Source organism: Episyrphus balteatus, chromosome 3 (assembly GCF_945859705.1).
Source record: "Episyrphus balteatus chromosome 3, idEpiBalt1.1, whole genome shotgun sequence".
Classification (NCBI taxonomy): Eukaryota; Metazoa; Arthropoda; class Insecta; order Diptera; family Syrphidae; genus Episyrphus; species Episyrphus balteatus.
The window spans coordinates 120,329,613-120,352,333 of NC_079136.1; the positions used below are offsets into that span (position 1 = coordinate 120,329,613).

Sequence of the window (22,721 nt, forward strand, 5' to 3'; positions counted from 1 at the left end):
GAGAAGATGTCCTTTGGTAGGAAAACATTTTGTGGGCCTTCTTTGGCTTCTTGTTTGACTCGATACTCTACTCGAGCTGTTGCTGTGAATTATTTATTGTTTAAATATTTCAAATTCCTTTTTTTTATTTTTCAGTCTGTAGCTAGCATAATCCTTTTCATTGGCATAGTTCCAAGAAAATGTCTGGGTCTGATCTGGTGCCTTGGTGTTCTTTAAAAGGCACACAGATAAGCCAAAAAGCTATTGATGATACATTTTTGTTTGAGATGAAGCATAATTATGTATATAAAGCTATTCATAAGGCAAACAGTGGAAGGTGGAACTTTGAAAAATCATCAGTTTGGCCTTGAATAATGTTAAGATGACACCAAAAATTATGATTCAAAATAAAGCCGTAAAAATGTTGAAAACATTTGGATTTAACTGTATTTTAGGGTCTTAAGGTTTTTTGTGTTTTTTTTTTTATTAATAAGTGGATGCTTAAACAAAGACAAGAGTTGGAAGTTGTTTTCCTTTATTTCTCTCAAATTTTAAATTTTTTTAGACCTTAAGTTTCACATATTCAGCACGTCGATTAATAATACAATTTCAAGTATTAAGGTCTCTAATTAAACTCCATTTCCAAAATGTTGCTTTTAAAAATGGTTTCTAGAGCACTTGGTTGTTGGGACCCTAAGAAACATTTTTGAGGTTTTAATGGACCAATGAGTATTTTTACTATTAAATAAAATAAATTTTAGGGTCTCAAAAAAGTAGTAAATATTTATTCTTTAATTTTTTTAAGCTCTAAATTTTCGAGTCCCTAGTATTTAACTAGTTTTTTTGTTATGAAAAATGTTATTAATTTTTTTTTATTATTAGTCTTTCAATATAACGTTTCTTAAATTTTCAAGGGTCCCAAAGAATTTTCCAAAACTGCCTTTAGCACTCTTTTGTTAATTATTATTTAATAAGTCTTAAATATTTATGTTATGTTGTTTTTATATGTTTTTTTTTTTTTTTTTTGAGACCCTTTCTCATGCTCATGTTGACCTCAATTTCATGAATTTGAAATAATCGAATGGATTTCTCATAGGAATTTTTTGTTATTTATTTTTTAATACTTTTTAACATACCTACACTTGTTCTTAAATTATTACTCATTTATCCAGAGTTTCGGAGGGTCTAATTTCTTGGAGTCATTGATCTCCCTATATTAAAATCGTACTTAAAATTCAAGAATTCCACACTTTTGAAGTCCCATAGACCATAAAAGTGTTTTATATTTTTGATTTGTTGGGTCTTAAATAATATTTTTAAATTTAAGGTCTCAATGGCTTTAAAAGTAATATAGTCCTGCAATAGGACCTGAGATTCTTTTGTTTTTTTGTCAAGTATTCTAAAAACTCTAATTTATTCTTAAATTCTTATTTCTCAAACTTATTGGTCTTGAAAATTGTATTTTTTATTCAAGGGTCTTAGAAAAATATCCAAATTTTTTATATAAGTTTTTTTTTTTTTTAAACAATTTATCATTGTTTTCATAGACTTTGAATAGATATCAATGCAAATATTTAAGGATTTAAGCAACAAAAATGTGGTAAAGAATGCAATTTTCCTTACAAGGTCCTAGGCAAACAAACATAAAAGAGAAAACTTATCTTTCTTGTGAAAAAAAAAACTGTTCCCTAAATGAAAAAAAAAAAATATTTAAAATATATCTTTGTGAGTTGAGACCCTCAGATCTAAATTAAAATGCTTATTTCCATACACTTTTTGGCTAAACATTTTCCTTACCCGTGCACTTGTTTCCAAAAAATTTTCAAATACCTCCTATGACATTGCTTATTTTCTGAGCATAAAACAATAAAGACTTTAGAACTAAGCTGAAACTGCTTTGTAAATTGCTTAACCATCATAAATATACCAAAGTTTAAGAGTGGGTATATTTAGCATATTGAATAGATATTTTTTGAGTAGACTCAGACCTATACCATTTTTTCATCAGGAGTATAATCCTTTTCATTTTTGTGTTTCGCAGAAAATCAAAGAGACAATAATACAACTTGGTATTAAGTATGTATATTTTGCCATATGCTCATTTTTTTTTTAAACATCTGTATTTTCATAAATATCTAAATCCCCCCGCTTTTTTCATCACCATCGAATTCTCATATCATCTGTGAAAATCTGCATCTGTATATCTTTAAAATGCTAAAAGCGTGGGAATAATATTCAATGCTATTTTCTTCTTAAAAATCTCACATCCACTAGATGCCTTCTGTTATTTTATTTCATTTTTGTTCTTTTCCATTTCGTTGTTTTCTAAAAAAAAAATGAAGAAAAATGAAATCATCTGTAACAGGTAGCGGATAAAGTATCTTAAATATCCACATCGCCTATATTTTTATGAAAATGATGGATTTGACTGAATGTATCTTTTATTAAAAAAACCAATTTAGATTATTCCAAGATAATAAAATGTATCCTCCGGAAGTAGAAATCTTTGATTTAAAAGATCCATCAACAAGTAAAGTGAATTGATAGACAATGTGTACTCATTTTTTATAAACAATCTGAGAAGTATTGTATCTTAACCATATGCTGTCAAGTTCTGTAGAAATTGAAGGTGTGAACTCGATTTAGTAGTTCATTTATCATTTTTCGTAAGAATTAATGTTTATCTAAAAGATACGAATTATGTAAGTTAAAAGTCAATTCAAGGAGCATCTAATTTATCCGAAACCTACTTACATCTCACAGATACAAGTTCATTAGGGGGACGCTAGAGAGACTTGTCCAAAAATTCAGACCATATGCCGAGTGCCGAGTTCATAGAAAAATTCACATGTAGGAAAATAATCAAAAAGGTGCAGTGCAGTAAATTTTCCCACAAACAGGATATTTTTGTGTGCAACGCGTCGAGGAGCCATTTGTGTGTAGTTGTGATGTATCTCAAAGATACTAAATGAAAAAAAAAATATATGTAATTCGATATTCAATATGAATGTGTGTGATGGGAATCACCTTGCATATATGTTTGTTCATTTGTTTTGGATGCAAATGCAACCACACGGTAGCTCTAGCTAGGACGCAACCATAACAGCGGTACCATCAGGAGCTATATATCTCTTTACTGATCACGAGATGGTGATTAGATGAATATAGGGACGAACGTTAAAACAGGGAGTGAATAATATTTACATTGAAATTCAATCGAAATGTGGATAGTGAAAACGATTCTTATGCAAGTTTTTGTTTTTAAGGTTTGAATTTTGAAAAAGAAACGAAAATGGTCATATAATCAAATGGAGTTTTCCACTTTACATTAAGGTGTGTGTTTTCAGTGGTTTCTGGGGGATTCAGAATTTAAATATTTGTTTTCCGGAAAATGGAAAAAAACGCTCTCAGTTTTATGGTTGATTAAATTAAATTTTTAAGCAATTTGTGGAATGTGGATTGTATTCTTATTTTTCGCTTCATGAGGCGAAGAAGTTCAAGAATTGTAAATATTTTCAGTTAAATATGAATTGTTTGTATTTTTTTTTTGTTTTACTTTCAAGATTAACTAAGTGAAATCAAGAGATCTACGTTCCACAACAAATAATGACAATTTTTATACCAATCTGCAAACTTATTTCCTTTTAATGATACCTATTAATTTTTTTTGCAAGGCAATTAAACAAAGTGGTTCGAAAAAAAAATAGGTTCTACAACACCATATCAAATATTTCTCAGAATTGTATACCTTTTTTCCAAACTTATTTCTTTTTAATTATTTTTCCAAAAAAAATTTAACAAAGTAAATTTAAGAAAATTACGTTCCACAACAAATATTTATTACATTTTTCTATCAATTTGCAAACTTATTTCTACATATTTATTGATTTTATTTATTTTTCAAAAGAAATTAAACAAATTGGATTTAAAAAAGTTATGTTCAACAACAAAATATTCGTCACAATTTTGTATAAATGCTTTTAAGTTTTTTTTTTTTCAAAACAATTTGAAAAAGTGGATTTTAAAAAATTACGTTCCACCATTAATAATTCTATTAATTATGTTTCTATTTGAAATTTGACACTTTTAAATGCTTTTTCTTTTTTTCCAAAGCAATTTGACAAAGTTTTAATTAAGAATTTTACGTTCCACAGCAAATAAGTCTAAGAATTTTGTATAAATTTGCAAACTTTACGCAGTTAAATGTTTTTATTTTTTTTAGCAATTTTAGAAAGTGGATTTCAGAAACTTACGTTCCACAACAAAATTTTTAATAAAAGAATAAATTTTGAAACTTTATAAAAGTATAAAAAATGATCTTTCAGGTTTGTTTCAAAAGCAATTTGGAAAGATCAGAGAGATCTCCTTTGATGGAAATTGTGGAACGTATTAATTTGACCGTTTTTACAATCAATGGGTAGGTAATAGAAATTTTTATACGAACACTTAATATTTTATTCATGACTTAACTGACATTGGTTACCTCTTTTCACACACTTTTGCGTAAAATAAAAAAAATACAAAACAAAAAAAGAAAAAAAAAACAACTCAACCATATCGTTCGCCTCGGACGACGACCATCATCATTAAATCCCTAAAAGACGCAATAACTTGCAAACGCCTCATTAGCTTCACTTTCTCCATGCATCATTGTGTTTTATTGCTATAAAACATATCTTCTACAACCATGTATCCATCTATACGCTTCACTATTCTTCGTTTTTATTTAAAGTCTCATTGTTACTCATAAGTTTTTCTGTTTTTTTTTTTTTTTTTATTTCTATTTAAATTTTTATAGACACACCTGAGTAATTTTTTCAAATAAAAAAAAAAAAAACAAAATCCAAAAATCAAACATCATAAAAGGAATCCCTTCAATGGAGACGGATATATGGTAACCCTCTTATTCCGTTGAGATGGGCATGAATGGAGACAAACCCATGAAAGGGTAAACTTACAACTTTAAAACCACAGGATTGCAACATAAAAATACCACAACAGGATGTTGTCTTGAAGTAGTGCAAACAAAAATATAGGGTAAAACTTTTTCACTTTATTTTTATAGACACACACAGTTATAAGAAGGATAATTTAAGAAGTTTATACCAAAACTACTACCAACACCAACATTCATCCATGAAATCTCTCAGAAACAAGAAAACATTTTTTTTTTGTATCTCAAGGATATCCAAAAATCCATAGGATATTCAAGACAGAGTAAGTCTTGCAAACGCATTTTAATTGTTTTAATTGTGACCAAAAAACGAAAAACTGAAAACAAACTATAAAACATAATAATAAAAGTAATTTTCTTTTTTTGTTTTTGTAAAATTTGCGTTGTTTTAACAACACGCTACAAGGACGTCTCATGTGTGGTGAATAATTGTAGAACATTATTTGATACAATTTATAATCTTTTAAACAACGCAAAGTGTGTATGCGGCATGAAAGCGAAAGTTTTAAAGAACAAAATATGTTGCATAGAATCAGTGGTGGATTTACATTGTATAAGGCCTGTATAGAACTCCTAAAAAGTAAGTAGGTCTTTTTTGCTCTAAGAGATGTAAAAGAGAGTGTTTTTGCTATACAATCAAATAGGAGTAATGAAAAGTAAATCCGTCACTGACACACATAATGTTAAGTCAAAAGATCTTGACTTGCAAAATAATTTCAATTAAAAAAATTGCTTGCTTACCCACATTGCATAGTGCAAGGGCTGCACTTTATATGAACAAAATTGTTTGTGTTAAACTCTAGACTAGAATGATGCAAAATTTTGACTAAAAAAAAAAAAAACACAAAAAAAAAATATAATATGAACTTCTTCTTCTTTTGCTTTGAAAATTCTTAAGATTGAAAAAGTGTTGGGCTGCAGCAGAAAGCACTATGGGAAACAGGAACTGGTATCCTTAAAAATGTATAGAAGAAGTTATATTTTATGAAGGGTGTTGATTTAATGAATATAATTATTGGAGTGGAAATAAATTGCTCGAAACCAGAGATAATTTTTTTTTTTTCATGAGCAAAATAAAAAATATAAAAGTTAGAATGAAATTGAATATACATTCCAAAGTTTCTCATTTAAAATAAGCTTTATAATTAACTTTGAAAGGTTGAACTATTTTCAATACATCAAAATATTTTTCCTTGTAGCAAATAATCAAAAAACGTAAAGAAAATATGGCTCATCAAACGATTGTGGAACCTATTCAATTTTCAATGGCAAATAACTGAGTACTTAACATTATTGAAAGGTTTTTTTTTTTGTTTTTTTGAAAAACATTTGATGTGAACAACGAGTTATTCAAAATTCTAACCAAGTTTCAACCCTCAACAAATAAAAAAAATTAATACGTTCCACAACTTTCTTAAGTCAACATTACGATCACGGAAGAAATATTTACAAGAAAAATAGCCCATAATCAAATTGTTCTAATAGTTTCAAGTCAATTTTTGATAAATTTTACAACCTCCGATAAAATATAGAACTTTTACGTTCCACATTCCATTTTTAGCTAATTTTTCATAAACTTATACTAACATTTATAAAAGTTTTAATTAATCGATTATTTACTGACTTAGATTTCAAGAATCCTGCTTCTCTAAACAATAAACATTTTCAAACTACCATGAATTCTTAGTTGTGGATCATATGTGAATGGTTTAGAAATTTGTGGAACGTATCAATTATTCTTATTACTGAAGATCAGTAAGCTTGCAAGCTGGATGGTTTAGTATAATATCAGATCGAAAAGTGTTCCCTTACATTTAGTGCAGAGAAACTCATAAAAAGAACTGCGAATACGTTCCACATTCCTTATTACATGCTAAATTTACAGTTTTGAAAAAAATTTTTTCTGATAAATAATCTTGAGGCATATTTACATAAAAAGACTATCCAACAAGTTGAACTTCGTAAGGCTATTTTCTCAGTTCGACTAGATATTAAACATACAAAAATACTTGCGTGAAAATTTCAGCAATACATTCCACAGCTCTTATTCTACATAAATTCTACGAAAATTCAACTTTATACTACATATCTGTGCGTCAGCTTATGTTCCTAATTCTTTATAAAAATTAATAGTTTATGTTCTTCCGAAACTCGTTTACATTTTTTAACTCAATCGCTAATCGAAGCAATATTTTGTAAAATTTATTATCAAATTTAAACTAATTTTGTGTTTATTAACAAAATGTTTAAAATATTCAAATTCTATTCCTCCTGTTTGGATTTGATACTTTATGGCATTTGGAGAACCTGTTGACTCTTTAAAAAAAAATATATGAAACAAACATTAAAGTATCTAATAGTAGAATTTATGATTTTTTGTCTATGAAAATAACTATAATTTATCATAAAATCAGTCAATAAATAACAATAAACAAACTTTAAACTCTCTTTCTCTACAACGAGCCGAGTTATTGATGTAAAATTATAGATTATTGTGAGCCAATTTTAATACAAACAGAAAAAAATTGTCATAAATATAAAATAGAATAAAACCTGGGCGCCTAGATTATACTCAATATAGTCGCATGCTTCCTTATTGAAATTGATTGTTATTTATGTGTATGTCTTTTTCTCTCCCAATGTGCGATTCAATGTCTGGACTTTGGATAAATACAAACATATTGGTTATTTATTCATCAGGCACATAATCCGCACAGAAACATTACAAAAAAAAAAAAAATAAAAAATACCTATCAGGGTGTGTCTCAATATGTCCAATGTCTTTAAGTGACATTCAATTGAATGTTGGTAGGTTATAGAAACACACCATGTCACTCGATTGAACTTGAAATTTGAGAAAATATAAAAGCCAATTTAAATAAGTATCTACCAAAAAACTGACAAAACATAACTTATTGGATAAAAAAAGGACAATTAATTTTGACAAAAAAGTAGTGGTCCTAAATGGTTACCTTGTGGCACCTTTGCCAAATCCTAAACTAAACATTGTACAGCCATTAATCAGAACGGAAAATTTATGTCTCAGTAATCCTGTTCTAAATTCATCAAAAAATCAATTACCCGCATTACATTACAGTAAGTTTACTCGATTGATTTGGAGTGTAAGAGAACTTTCAAGGAAAATTTTTTACTTACTTTCTTTTTTTTTTTTGTTTATTTACAATTTCAATTTGTCGATTATTTTATTATGTTCATTTTCTTTGAAGTAATTTTATCGATTACTATTGGATCTTCTGTTTCTTTTTTATATTTGAATTTTAAATTCCAATAAACAATACCTAATAAAAAAAAATTACATATTCAGTAAAGACCCCTTACCTATAAGTTTTTAAGTGCCACAAGCCAGACACGAGTCGTTATTTGTATCTATTTTACTATTTTTGTTTTCTTTTTTTTTCTATTCTATTCTAATGCTAATCAAAGTGAGAGGTATATGACACCTACACTCTGGACTGAAACCACAATAAAATATAAAAAAGGCTAAGTGGGTGCATTTTATCTGCAGGCATCCAAACAACCTTAGACAACTTTTTTTTTTTTCTTATATTTTCATTTTCAAATGCAATCGAATTGTTGTATCTTTGAAATATCTCCATGTCTTGTTGAGGATATAAATTGAACAAAGATAGATAAATTGGTTCGACAGAAGAAGAAAAAAAAATGAGGAAATATTGTAAAAGTTTTTAAGCAATCCAAATTTGGGATGACACTTCTTTATGAGTAGGTGGTAGATTTGTAGAGTGCTCTGGGTGGTCAAAATTACTTTAATTTGATGTCTATATTTGGAAAGAAGATATCTTTTGTTTCGATTAAATTAAATGAAATTTGACCAGATGTTAGACTTAATATAATGAAAAATAATAAATAATTTTTTTAAGTGGTAGTTTTTTTTGTTTTGAAGGCAAGCTGTCAAGTTTTAAGGTTAATTGGTATAAATAAATTAGTTTCTGAGTTCAAATTTTTCGTTTACTAGGCTTTTACCGGAGTTATAGTAAAAAAAAACCACTGACACTCCTATAAGTCTTCTATAACTAGAAAAATGGAAAAATAACTTGGGATTATATGAAAGATAGTTATTATTATCATTTTTCTTAAAACTTCTCATACAATATATTACTCCTATAACAAAAAAAATTATAGGAGCGTTATAGGAGTAAAAAAAAAATATTTTCCAAATTCATCATAATTTTCATAATCTTCGATGAGGAAGACACTTTTCTTAAAAATTATATTTCCTACAAATATTTCCTTGATCTAATTTTTCGATGAAAAATCAAATACCTAATATAAAACAATAAAAAACGTTATACACCAGCAACGTGATTACATCAAGTAATTTCACATCAACAGCAAACAACAATCCTGCACAAATATGGTATTTCTTAAACCCACTCACGTTTTTCATGTCCGTCCAACCTATATCCATCTACTTTCAATGTGATTCCATTTAATGACCATGAAACCAAAATTCAATAGAAATACAAATCCCTAGCGGCCTCTTTCAAAAAAAAAATTGAGGATAAAAAAAAAATGTCCACCTTATAAACCCTACATCAAAAGCAATTCCGAGTGAGGCTACCTACCTGCTGAGACAATATACACACACATAATATAGAGATACACAGGTCCTAACAATCTTTAAGGATATCAGCAAACGCATGGTATATACATGTTTTATTGTAAAAATGTACTACGTGCATCCTTGTGTTGTCTACCGTATTTTTGGTCTTCTTTCTGGACCTCACATAACATAAATCCAACGACCAACAAAAAATAAGAAGATGATCACATCCCTTATCTCTATACTATTTCTATTGACAAAGGTATTTCTTTTTGGAGTTGTTTATGATTCTCACAGGTGAGAAACGAACTTATTTATACACCAAAATATCACGTAGAATGTATAGAAAAAAAAAAAATATCCTGGAAGCCATAAAACACTTTTAAAAGGAAGATAAAGTGAATGTTTGTGCGAGAGATAGAAGAAATAGAAATAAAATAAAAAAATAATTTCGATCATTTGTAGTCTATATTTGAATTGGCAATGATGGCATTTTAAAAAGAAAAAAAAAAAAAAGTGAATCGTGAGAAAAAGGACCACAAATGTATAAAATATAAAAAAAAAATCCCTAAAACAACTGCTCTATATTATATTTCCTTCCTCACATCAAACAAAATAAAACAAAAATATCGATTGGTTATGTAAGTAACAAGCCAATTTGTATTCAATGAGTTTCCGATTAAATTATATATTTACCTATTTAGCATGCCAATTCCTCTCAAACACCATCAATGATAAAAAAGAATTTAAATAAAATATAAATTCCTTACAAAAAAAAAAAAATGTCCTTTTTTGTTTTTGTCTACTTCGAGACCAAGTAAACACCTTGTTTATTTTTAATAATTTATCAATATTCCAGCAAAGTAAAAATAAAATTGTCTACAAGATGAATATATTTATGTTGCCTAAGGACGATATTTCGTCCTTGAAAAAATTAAAATGATATTTCAATATAAAAAAAAAAAAAAAAACAAACAAAGGATGCGATACGACGTCATTTCAAGTCAATAAAAATAATATCTATTGAAAAAAAAGCATAAAATGTTTTTGAACGATATTATATTGTTAACTTAAAGGCCATTAATCGTCCCCGAACCTCGAAAAATGAAACTGCAAAAGGTTAGTATTTTTTTTTAATTTAATGAGAATTTTTTTTAAAAACACTCATTTCAATACCTGTCACAGAAAGTCATCCAGAAAATTTCCACGAGTTCGTTGTTCAATTAGATTTTTCATACAAATGTTCGTTCTTGTTGATTCTCATGAATTCGTGTGACCAAAATAAATTAAAATATTAGTATTTATTTTTTATTCCTTTATTATTTGAAGAGTTATATATTGTTCCATAATTACGAGAAATTCGTTTCAACATTTTTTCTCCATTTTTTTGATAAATAATAATAAAAAGTATATCTTTAATTAAATAACAACCATTTAAAACCTTAAACTAATCCATTGAGTAATTTAAAAATTCAGTCGTAAAATATTAAACTACAGAAGGATCGAATAATCCTTCTATTATCTTATCTTTCGTGATTCTTTTTTTTTTGTTTGTTATTTATTTCACTTTATTAATACACATTTGAAAAACTGTAGTTTACAGAACAAAAGGTTTAGAAAATTCCTAAGAATTCGTTCTTGTTGATTCTCATGAATTCGTATGACCAAAATAAATTCATATGCAATATTAATTTTTGTATGGTTGATAGAATACCTCTAAAAACTATATTCACTTTGGAGCTTAACATTATTTCAAGCAAATTTTGTCCAACTAATTTTTTGTATTTTCACATGCGTCATGCTTTTCTGATTTTTCTAATTCTAAGAGAAATGAAAATAAATGCTTACATGTAGGTACATTCAAAGTTAGTTAAATTCGGCATTTATATGTGAAAGTTTTTTTGTTTGTATTATATAATTGAACGAGAAGTTCGGTTCAAAGATTTTTCTCAAATATTTGGTTAGGAATATTAATTACAAAAATTTAAAGCTATATCTCTGATTATATAGAAACGTTTTAGGAATTAATTCTATTCCTTTTTTTAATGTAACGACAAAATATTTCATTTTTTTTTTAGTTGCAGATATTTGCTAGAGCAAAGAATAGGAGAAATAAAGTACTTTGTCAAAAGAATAGGTCCAACAGTTCTATCTTGAGGTACTCCATTTATCTCTGAACTTTAAAGGTATTTCAATGAAGTTTTACTGAAATTCTATTCAACTACTAATAACATGTGGAAAAATGCATAAAAAGCAGAAGTAAAACTGTGTCAAATGCCCTTTTAATATCATATTGTTCTGAATTTATATTCAAAATCAAAGGTCATTTTTTTTATTTCTTCATTTTCCTTTACAATTATTTAATTATTTGAAAAAGACCGAAACAATCATAAACAAGCATCTTAATATTCATTTAAATACTAGATCTTTTAAAAATGTAACTTGCTTGTCTATTTTCAAAACAAAAAAAAAAACTTAAACTAGTTCATTAGTAATTATAACCACCAACAAGCATTAAGTTAACAGAAAAAGCACACATCAATTAATCGATCTCAAATCAGTGTTTTCAGTTGCATTTAACTCTTTTAACAAAACATCACAAAATGTTATAAATATTCATGAGGACGTGTGTATACCTATTTTATCTGATGCATTCATAAGTATGTATGAATGTATCTTAAAGATTCATTCGAAAATCAAACAAAAGATTTTTGTGTTATTCTTTCAAATTAATTTAATGTGAGTTTGAACTTAAATTAGCATTTATGTTAATTAATAGAGGTATTTTTGGCTAATAAAAACAAACAAACCTAACAAATAATGAAAAACGTTTTCGGAAACAGATGTAACCTGTTAGAATTTTATACATATTTTAAAGACTTAAATTTGAAGCTTCTAAAATGTATACATAGATACAAGAAAAAAGGGTTAAACAGAAGTAGGTTTTTCTTTTTGTATCTTTTAAGAAGGTCAAGTACATTTAAATGCTAAAAAAAAAAGAATCCGCAATGGTTAATAGATGTGAATAAAATAAAATTCAAAAAACAAAAAGAAAAAGTGGAGAAAAGTGGTTTCTTTAATGACAGACCCAAAAGACATTTAAAGTTAAAAGCTTTTTCACTTATTTTGATTATCTTAAAGAATTTCGCTAGGAAAGATAAAAAATAAAAGTCTGAAAGAGATTTAAAGGCATTTAAAAAAAGTGGTTTCAACTCAAATTCACTAAACCAATGTTCATTTAGTGATGTGAATAATAGCACGGACATTGTTAAAGTGGTTAAAAATGTGAGATAAAAAGAACAGGTCCAAAAGTAGTCTCTTGTGGGACTTCATTAAATTCCCTTTAATATTATTTAATTTAATAGTTCGGTACAAAAATAATAACCAACAAGAAACTTGAGTATTCTTTTCAAATGGCTAAAATAAAATATTTGAAGAAAAAGCACTGTATACTTAGATCTACCCTGAGGTACTCCAATGGACATTCCATTATTTTTTTTTTAATAAAATTCTTTGAAATGCTAGTTGTTTGCATTTCTACCATTCTTGAATGAATCTTTAACATTCTTATTTTTGAACTGCTTAAAGAAGACCCTACTCTTTTTCATATTAAAAATCTTACATAATTGCTCTGAAATCTTTCCCTATTTTTTTTTTTTTTCAACTTTAAATTCATTCCCCTCAAAAGCAAACAACATTATCATTCATCAAATTGATTCTAACAAATCGGTTTATTTATTTTTCCAGCAAATTTAAATCTATAAAGACATCAATTGTCCCTCTCTTGCTCGTTTTATAAAGAGTTTCATCATTTAGAATCACATTTTTTTTTATTTTTTGTTTTTTTTTTAATATTCATCTAATAAAAAAAACAAATATGCGTATCATCAATGTCGTTGTTCTGAGGAAACAGAAATTATAGACGACTATGTTTATGTTGCTCCATTTATTGCTCTAAATTCTTGAAATAAATTCAAAAAAAAAAAATAATAATAATAATAATGCGAAATAATTCAGAAAAAAAAAAATACTTTAATTTCCGCACAATGATTCTCTCTCATATTGCACACAACCATCTTTGTTGGGTTTATTTGTATTTTTTTTTTAAGGAAAATTGAAGATACCGTATGAATTCGATACGACGCTATACAAGAACAAAAATTAAAGGAAAGAATTTTTAAATGAATGAGTTTGCATTTGAGACAGAAAAAAAAATGTATTTTTCTCTCCATTTAAATTAATTGGATTATTTTTAAATTTTTATTGAAGTATTAGACTTACAAAAATAAACAACAACAAACATAATTTATTCAAACATACCAAAGCTGATTAAATACTAATTTTAAGCGACATTAGTTCTGATCGGTTTTGATTATCATCAAAATGTTTGTTTTTTTTTTTTTTTTTTACTATAATTTTTTAATAAAATATTAAAAATGTAAGTTAACATCTGTTTTGACCTTTAAATTGAATTTATTAATCAAAGCTCATAGTTAGGCAAAGAGATCAATGTCTTTAGATATTCCCACGATATGTAGTAAAATTGTTTTTGTGAATCAAAAGAAAACAAAAAAAAAAAAAACATGAATTTTAATTTTATTTATTTTTTATTAATATACTTTAAGCTTAAAAAGAAATAAATATGTATTCATTGAATGTTTAAATATTGAAATTGAAAATTCCATGCGAAAGTAAAACTTTTGGTGGCACAAATAAAAATGCGAATATTAATTTTTTTTATGTCAATCGTTTTTCTTACGAATTTTAATTTTTTTTTATACAACAGGTTTTCCGTATATTAAGCCATTTAAGATTTAATCGAAAATCTTAATAGGTTCTTAAAATTGTTCAATGTCGTTACTTAGTAATCGATTAACAAATAAGTGCTGTATAGTAAAAAAAAAAAAAATTTGCACTAATTGGCGCCCGGGAGGAATTCGAAGAAAATTTCAACTTTTTTTTTTTTTTTTTTTTTTTGAAGGCACATTATCTCTTTTAAAATATTAATATGTCAAGAAAATATAGTCAATTAATTCTGAAACTGTTTCTAAATCAGTTATAAAATTTATCAAAATGGCGCCCGGGAGGTAAACAAAAAAATCTACGTACACACTTTTTTTTGTTTACTTTTCCAAGAAATTGTTTATATAATGAACGAATTTCTGTTTTAAAATCAGAATAAATTTTCCACTAAATGGCGCCCGGGAGAAATTCGTAAATTTTCTTTTCTGCAACAAATAAGTCTTTATGATTTTGTCTATTTGATACTTTTTATTGCCTTAAATGGCATGGAAAATGTATGGAAAAATAAAAATTGTTAAAAAATAACTCAGCAAATCAAAACAACGTAATGTATTAAATTTAAATACATTCCACATATCCAAAGTTTTTGTTTTCTTGAAAAATTCACTTAAAGGCCGAATAATGTAAAATATGATGGGAATAATGCCGTTGAACACATTCAAATTCATTTTATCACTTGTTTTAAGGCTGAGATTTCTAGTGTAAGGACAGCGACAGGATTCATCCTATCATCCACCTTTCGTGAAGTCATTTTCAATTTTATTGTAATATTTGGGGAACATTTTTATGGAGTTTTGAAATTTTGGGATTGAAATGAATTTTGTATTAAAAAAATCCATACATTCCTCGACACTGAAATTGAAAATTGGACGTGAGTTAGGTATCGTAACTTAAGATTGTAAGTGTAAGACCAGAAGGATGAAAAAAAAACCTTTTGTGAAGTGAAAAGTGAATAAGTTCCACATTCATTTTTTCTATGAATATGAATTATTTATACAATTTTTTATTAAAATATGAAATTGAATGAAAATCAATGAAAATCAATACATTCCACAAATTAAAAATTAACTTTTAGATCAGTTTAATTGAAAATATGACGTGGATAATGTTGTGGAACATATTCATTTTTAATTACCTTAGTAATTTACTGGATATACCTTAAAGTTATTTGAAAATTTTTAATTGATTTCTTAAACTAGAACTTGTGGAATCTATTGTACGGAATTATACTCTGAGTAATTTCATCAAAATGTAGGCATCGTTCTTTTTTTCAATTTTGGGGGTTAAAAATATGCTGGATACAGTTTTTTATCGGAAAAATTTGATGCCAAAATATTATTTATTTACAATAATTGGAATGAAATGAACATTAATTTCCTGACTGTTTTGTGTGACATCACAAATCTCCACACATGCACAATTTTAATTCATATGCTGAACCATATAATTAAACGTCGTTGCTATTTTTGTTCACGCATCAAAATACAACAACCGCATGTAGCACATGGCAAAGTGTTTCTCAGTAAAAAAAAATGACAAATACATTATTATTATTCCAAACTCTCTGATTATAAAACAGGTGATTTGTTCATTTTTAATTTCTGCGAAGTTGCCATGGCTACTGACCGCGCTAAATGATTCACAAACACAATTAGTTGGCAATAAAAACAAATTTTTATTTTCAGAAAAAAAAAACAAAAAAAAAAAAAAAACAAGATATACTCTCATTCAACTGAAAAGCAAATTAGATAAATGTTAATTCCCATTTCCGTTGACAAAATTTTATACAAAATGTGTGTAGTCCATTGAAATTTTTTTTTTTTTTTTTTTCAAAAACCAGATTTTACAAGAATAATTGTATAACCGCATTTCCGGTCTCTTCTTTATATTTTTTTTTTGTTTTTCTTTTATCAGATTTTTTTTTTTGTAAAAAACCAAAAGTGTAGGTATCTCTTCGTTTTAATTTTTTTTTATTAAAACAAATTTAAACCACAAATTAAAATAAATAACGAATCTAGTTGACTTTGATTTAAAACCCAAACACTCCAATATTCTAAAACCACAAAGTCCCCTCTCCTCATCAAACCAGAATGTTGACTGTCTTACATAGCCGGACGGTATAGAGTTTGGTCACAAAAATACCTTTACAACGCCTTACTAAAAGAAAACAAATACTTATTCTGTCCGTCCATAGTAGCGCTTGTTTTCCACGAAAATAAATGGCAAACCGGCAAAACAAAAAAAAAAAAAAAAAAACAACAAAAAAACTAAAGCAAAAAAGTCGTCTAACCGCATACTTTCGCTTAAGATACAAAATATACTTTATATCCAATAGCCCCAACTCTTAAAGAGGCGGATGTAATATCCGTCGTCCGGTGAGTTGATATAATTTATTTAAGAAAAAAAAAAAATATATATACAGAATATGGAGAGCATAGATACTTGTATGGAATTTGTATCTATTACGACATCTTAAACGTAGACATCGATGATGGAGGAAAATTCTTTGCAAAAAAAAATTATATTTCATTCTCACGAAATTGAAGTTTTGTGAGATTGTGGAATTTGTTTTAAGTATCTAAAAGCTATGTTGTAAGGTGTCAATTGGAATATTTCCTAAAGAATTCAGTGTTGCCTTTTAAGAAAATTTTTTAAAAAGAATTTTATTAAAATTTGTTTAAATTAGACAAATTAGATGGAGTACCTCAGGGTGGGATGTTAAAACCAGTGTTTTTTTTTGTTTTGTTTTTTTTTGTTTGGAAAAAGTTTTTAGAGAATTCTTTGGTTTTTTGGTGATATTATTGAATGATATTCACCCTTAAAGTAGGACAATATAAGAGATCAGAAATAATGTCAATTTGAGAATTTCTGAGATTTATAAAATTTGGAAGATTATTTCAAAAGATTTTCAAAGAAATAAGTTCAAATAAAGAAAACAGATGTAGTACCTAAGGTTTGAAATATAAGGGCTGTACTTTTACAGTGAAATCTTGTATTTCTACTTTGCATTTCCTTTTTTGGTCTTTTATACAAAATTCTTATACAGCTTGGGAAAATATTTTTAAAAATATTTATTTCTGTTTTTCATTTGCATTTTCAGTCTTCTGTAAATAAGGTGGAAGAATTTTTCAAATGACTTTAAGAAAATGAGTTGAAATTAGGAAATTAGCTGGAGTACCTCAGGGAGGAATAATTATAAGGCCAGTGCTTTTGGAAAGAAATTAAGTGTTTATTGCTGTTTTCAATTTGTCTATTTGGCCTTTGGGAATTCGCATAATAAAGATTTTAAGAAAATGAATTGAAATAAGGAAATCAGCTGGAGTACCTCACAGAGGAATTGTAAGGCCGATACTTTTACTAAGAAATTTATATTTTATAATTTTCTTTTTATTTTGTTTTTCTTCATTTTAAAGTAGAATAAGTAAGGTTACCAATAAGAAAATAGAAAAAAAAAAAAAAGATCGCTAAATGAAAATTAGCTGAAGTACCTCAGGGTGGAATCATTACCCCAATGCTATTGATGGGAAAATTTATTTTAATATTTTCTTATTTTCTTTTTACAAAAGTATTTACCTACCTCGCTTTAAGTGCAATTCACCTAATCTTTTGGGACACTTGCATATTTATTAACTACTCAAAAGAATAAAATAAATTACATTGTATCTTTTGTTCTATCTTTTGCATCACAACATAAAAAAAAAAAAATTCTATGAAGAAAAACCTCAAGTCTTCTAAATTTTGTATCTATCTAGTTTTTTTTACACACTTGATGTTCTCACTATCTCATCGTTGGTTTTCTATGTAAATTTATTTACCGATTACTAAGTGAATTTTTTTTAACATACGAAGTTCTAGTAGGTAGATAGATGGAGATATGTACCTTCATGAGGTTAAGGTTTCTTTTTTTTATATTTTTGTCTAGGTTTGAAAAAAAGTCAAAAGACAGTGACTAATGTTGTTGTCATTTATTTTCTGGTTTCTACTCTATTGAAAAAGAATGTGTCTACCTTTTTATCTAGATGCATGGTAAGGTTAGGTATCTTTTTTTAACAAAATACTTTATCTGAAATAAAGTATCTTAACGTTTTGTATGCAAATTTTTAAAACATTTCTTATTATGCATCAACTTGCAATGTTTGATAGATTAATTTATTGACAATTCACTTAAAGGAATATAAAAGATACAATATCTCTATGCAATTTAAATGGGTGCAACCTTTAGAATAATACGCCCCCATCAGTTTTGTTCTTTGTTATAAAGTTTTGTATATCTAATTTTTGATTGCGACATTCACCTTGATGAGGGAGTTTCACTATTTTTTTTGCGATTTTCCAATTGTTTATAATAAAGTATCGTGTTAATGAAAATAATATATCTACAATATACACTTTGTCTATCGTATAAGTATCTATCGAATTGGGGGCGCGTTAAATTATAAACTCTACGATAAAAAAAAAATACCGCTTACTGTGCGTGTAAATTATTAAGTTTTTTTTTTTTTTTGCTGCTGTGCATTGTGCATTTTTATTGCATGACTAAGTGTCTACTTTGAGGCTTTTATATAAAATATATAGATAGAGATACATTCACAGGGAGTGGATAAATGGATTTTTCATTATGATGTGTGAGCTCACAATAACTATTACGTCTTTATATGAATTTTTTTATTTTTTTTTTTTTTTCATTTTTTTGTTTCTATAGATACATGCATTGCAGAGGCATTTTATTATGTGGAATTTTAATTACATTTAAGCGTCGATGTTTAATTTTTTTTTTTTGTATTTTTCTTTTTTTACATCAACTGAGTTATTTGACTCTTTTGACAGTGAATATTTCATACTGAGGGGATTACGATTAAAAAACAAAAAAAAAAACAAAAAAATTAAACAAACAAACGCAGATTATTATCATGAAACATATTTTCTGTTAATTTTTTAATCAATTTAATAACACGATTTTATACGCTTTTAGCTTTTTATATATGAGCATTTTATTCATGTTGTTGGTAAATTGTTTTTGATTTAATTTTTTTTTTTTAATGTGAAATTCTTGTAAATTTTAATTGATAGGGATTTAAAATAAAATAGAAATTCAATTATAATTGTTTTTGTATTGAGAAATTGTTATTTAATACCAAAAATTAAAAAAATCTGTTCTTAAACAAAAAAGATCTCAGCTAACTTCTTTATTTTAACATTTTCTTATCAATTCTATGTGGAAATAGCTTTAAAAATACTTTCAATGAGTTGAAATAAGAAAATTAGCTGAAGTACCTCAGGGTGGAATTATAAGGGCTATACTTTTACAAAGAAATATAGTTATTATAATAATATGCTCTTCATTTGCTTTTCTTCTTAAGAAAAACGGATTTTTTTTTTCAAATAAGAGACAAAAATGGAATGAAATATTAAATAGGTATATACTCAGTGCTTTTGGTAAGATTGTTCTTTTCATTTTGCTTTTATACAAAATTCTTTAAAAAATAAAGGTATATCTTGAAAGAAAGTTTTTACAAGATTTCTTAACAAATGATTTGAAATAAGGAAATTAACTGGAATACCTCAGGGTGGAACTATAAGGCCAGTACTTTTTATATTTTGATATTAATTTTATTTCCTCCTTAAGCAAATTTTATAATGATTAAAAATTGAATAAAATATTTTCTGTCTTGGGTATCCTGTGTTAAGTTAAATTATATAATATAAATGATAAAAGAAAATACATACTTAAAAAAATAATATGTGGAGAAATACTTATATGTCATGTCTTGGCCGCCATTTAGTGAAAATTCTATACCTTTTTGAAGTGAAAACTTCTTAAGTATCGTAGTGATTTGAAACAAGATGAAACGAAAATGCAACAGGAAAGATAACGCGAAAGACAAACGATGGGATAGCGCAGAAAAGATGTTCTTTTTCTAAACACGTTATAACTTTTGATCTGGAGCACATAAATATTAAATTTTACTTTAATACCCATGCTGATAATATAACCTTTCATTTGATATAATGTGACACATAACGTAACGTGATCTACAAGTAACACTATCTGAAAAACTTGAAAAATACCTCAAAACACCTGTGAAGATCTGTTACCGATGACCAGCCACCAGTGTATTAAGTACCGTAATCTCAGTTTGGAATTTCGGCATGGTTGGCCTTAAAAAATGCTTACTTCTTTTGTAGGCATGGTAAAAATATGATTTAGGTGTCATATAAAAGGTGAAATAATAAGCTTTCAGATGATATAAAATTAATTATAGGTTGTCATATAAAAAAATGGATTTTAAAGTGATAGAATAAAAAAAGGGTAGATTTTTTCATTTTTTTTTTTGCAAGAAAAATGATTTCTTAAGGCTTCACTTCTACCACATATGATTTTTTTTTAATATGTCCTAACTTAGTCGCCATAAAAACTTTAAATTCATTGAAATTTGTTAAAAATAATTTAAAAAAAAAATGATTTTGGACAAAGAATTAACTCCTGGGCGCCATTTAGTTCAAATACTATTACCTTTTTTACTTGCTCTATAGGGCAAGTATTGGTTTCGTGTCAAAAAAATAATTCGAGGTTTTAATCAAAACTAACATTACGATAATGGAGAAGTCCAAAAAAGTGGTTTTGGTCATGACGTCCGTCGGTCTGTGCGTCGGTGCGTCTGTGCGTCTGTGCGTCTGTGCGTCGTCAAAAAAAGGTGTACATGAAGCTGCAGCCTAAACAGGTGAACGAATATTCTTGAAATTTGGTACAGATGATTATTTCGTAATTTCCAAGGTTTGTTTTTTTTTGTTTTTTAATATCTCGCCTAGAACGTATACCTCCCATACAAACTTTTCGAGGTATTGCAAATTTCTCGAAAACGGCTCTAACGATTTTGATTAAATTTGACACAAGTAATGCTGTACGTATATCTAATATAACTGCGTTTTTAGTTTTTCTCAAAAAATACGGATAGTGGAAATATGACAATTTCTTTTTTTTTAATCGCTAATGTCGGCTCTTCCCGTGTATCGTTAATGAGTTATTGCAATTTTCTCGAAAACGACTCTAACGATTTCGATTAAATTTGGTGTTCGTTATAGTCTTAATGAGTCTAACAAAACAGCGTTTTTGGTTTTTCACAAAAATTTCCTAGAACGGTATGGCGTTGCCGTTTTCTGCCAAATTGATGTATTTTTTAGTTAATGTCGTATATTTCATCAAAGGCTAAGCCAATTTAATTCAAAATTTGCAGACAGATATTTCTTGTCACTTAGAAATGTAAAATGTAAAAAAAAAAAATAAAAAAAGTTTTTGAAAAAAAAAATTTAATGGAATTTTTTTATTTTTATTTTTTTTTTTCAAAATTTAACGAAAATCTTTAATTTCCAATAGTTATCTAAGATATAGATACTTTGAACTACAAGAGCAAGTACGTGCGGCCCCAGTCGTGCATTTTATTTTTATCTAAACACTAAAGTTATTCGAATTAAACTAAAATTTAATACGAATACTTAAAGAAAATAAAAATTTGGAAAATGTATGTAATGTCCCGGGCGCCATTTTGTAAAAATTCTCATATTTATATTTAATTTCTTCTAACATTATGGGGATTTTTTTTATAAATTTCAAATTCATCAAAATGGCACATACACAAAATAATAAATTGACTAACAAATCTAGTCACAAATTAAATCCTTACTCGGGCGCCATTTAGTTATTTTTTGTTTTTAACTAGCATTTAAATGTTTTAGGAACGTCATCTAATTTAAACAAGTACAACAAAAATCGAAAAACTAAATTTTAAGTATAAATAGTCCTTTCTCGGGCGCCATTTACAGAAAATCTAAAATTTTTCTCATTCCCTTATTTAAATTTTCTCAAACAAATCTCAGCCAGGAAAATGACATAAGCATTACAAAAATCTAAGCTACATTATTAACATAAATTCCTCTACCTCAAATGTATTTATTCAAATATTGATTAAAAATTCTCAGAATTTCTTTATTAAATCAGCATGACAGCAATCGTAAATAATTAAGATTCATCAATTCAAAGTACCTACTTACATTATTTTGTATAATACCCCTGTGGGTTTTATTTCTAATGCATTTGAAGAATTGTATCTATCCTCCTCACTGTAGTAGATACAAAACCAAAGACTACTTTTAACTATTTATCAATTGGATTTCTCTCATCAGAGTTCAAATGCACTCTATTAAATTCAATTCAATGTGCGTCATCGAAAATTGAGTAAGATAGGTATTGGAAATTCCCGCAAACAATAAATTAATAGAATAAATATATCGATTGAAAAGTGATTGGGTTGACATTGGGCGCCATTTAAAATTATTTTACTTTAACCAGTTTAAAGAATTCAAAAACTAAATTCCAATAACCAATTTATTTATACATTCATCCCA

The 22,721-nt window shown here is 27.1% G+C and overlaps 1 protein-coding gene across 1 annotated transcript in view; it reads right to left on the minus strand.

Moving 5' to 3' along the window:
* Positions 1 to 22,721, minus strand: part of LOC129916601 (uncharacterized protein DDB_G0271670) — a 54,641-nt gene that overhangs the window by 30,575 nt on the left and 1,345 nt on the right. The window lies entirely within an intron of this gene.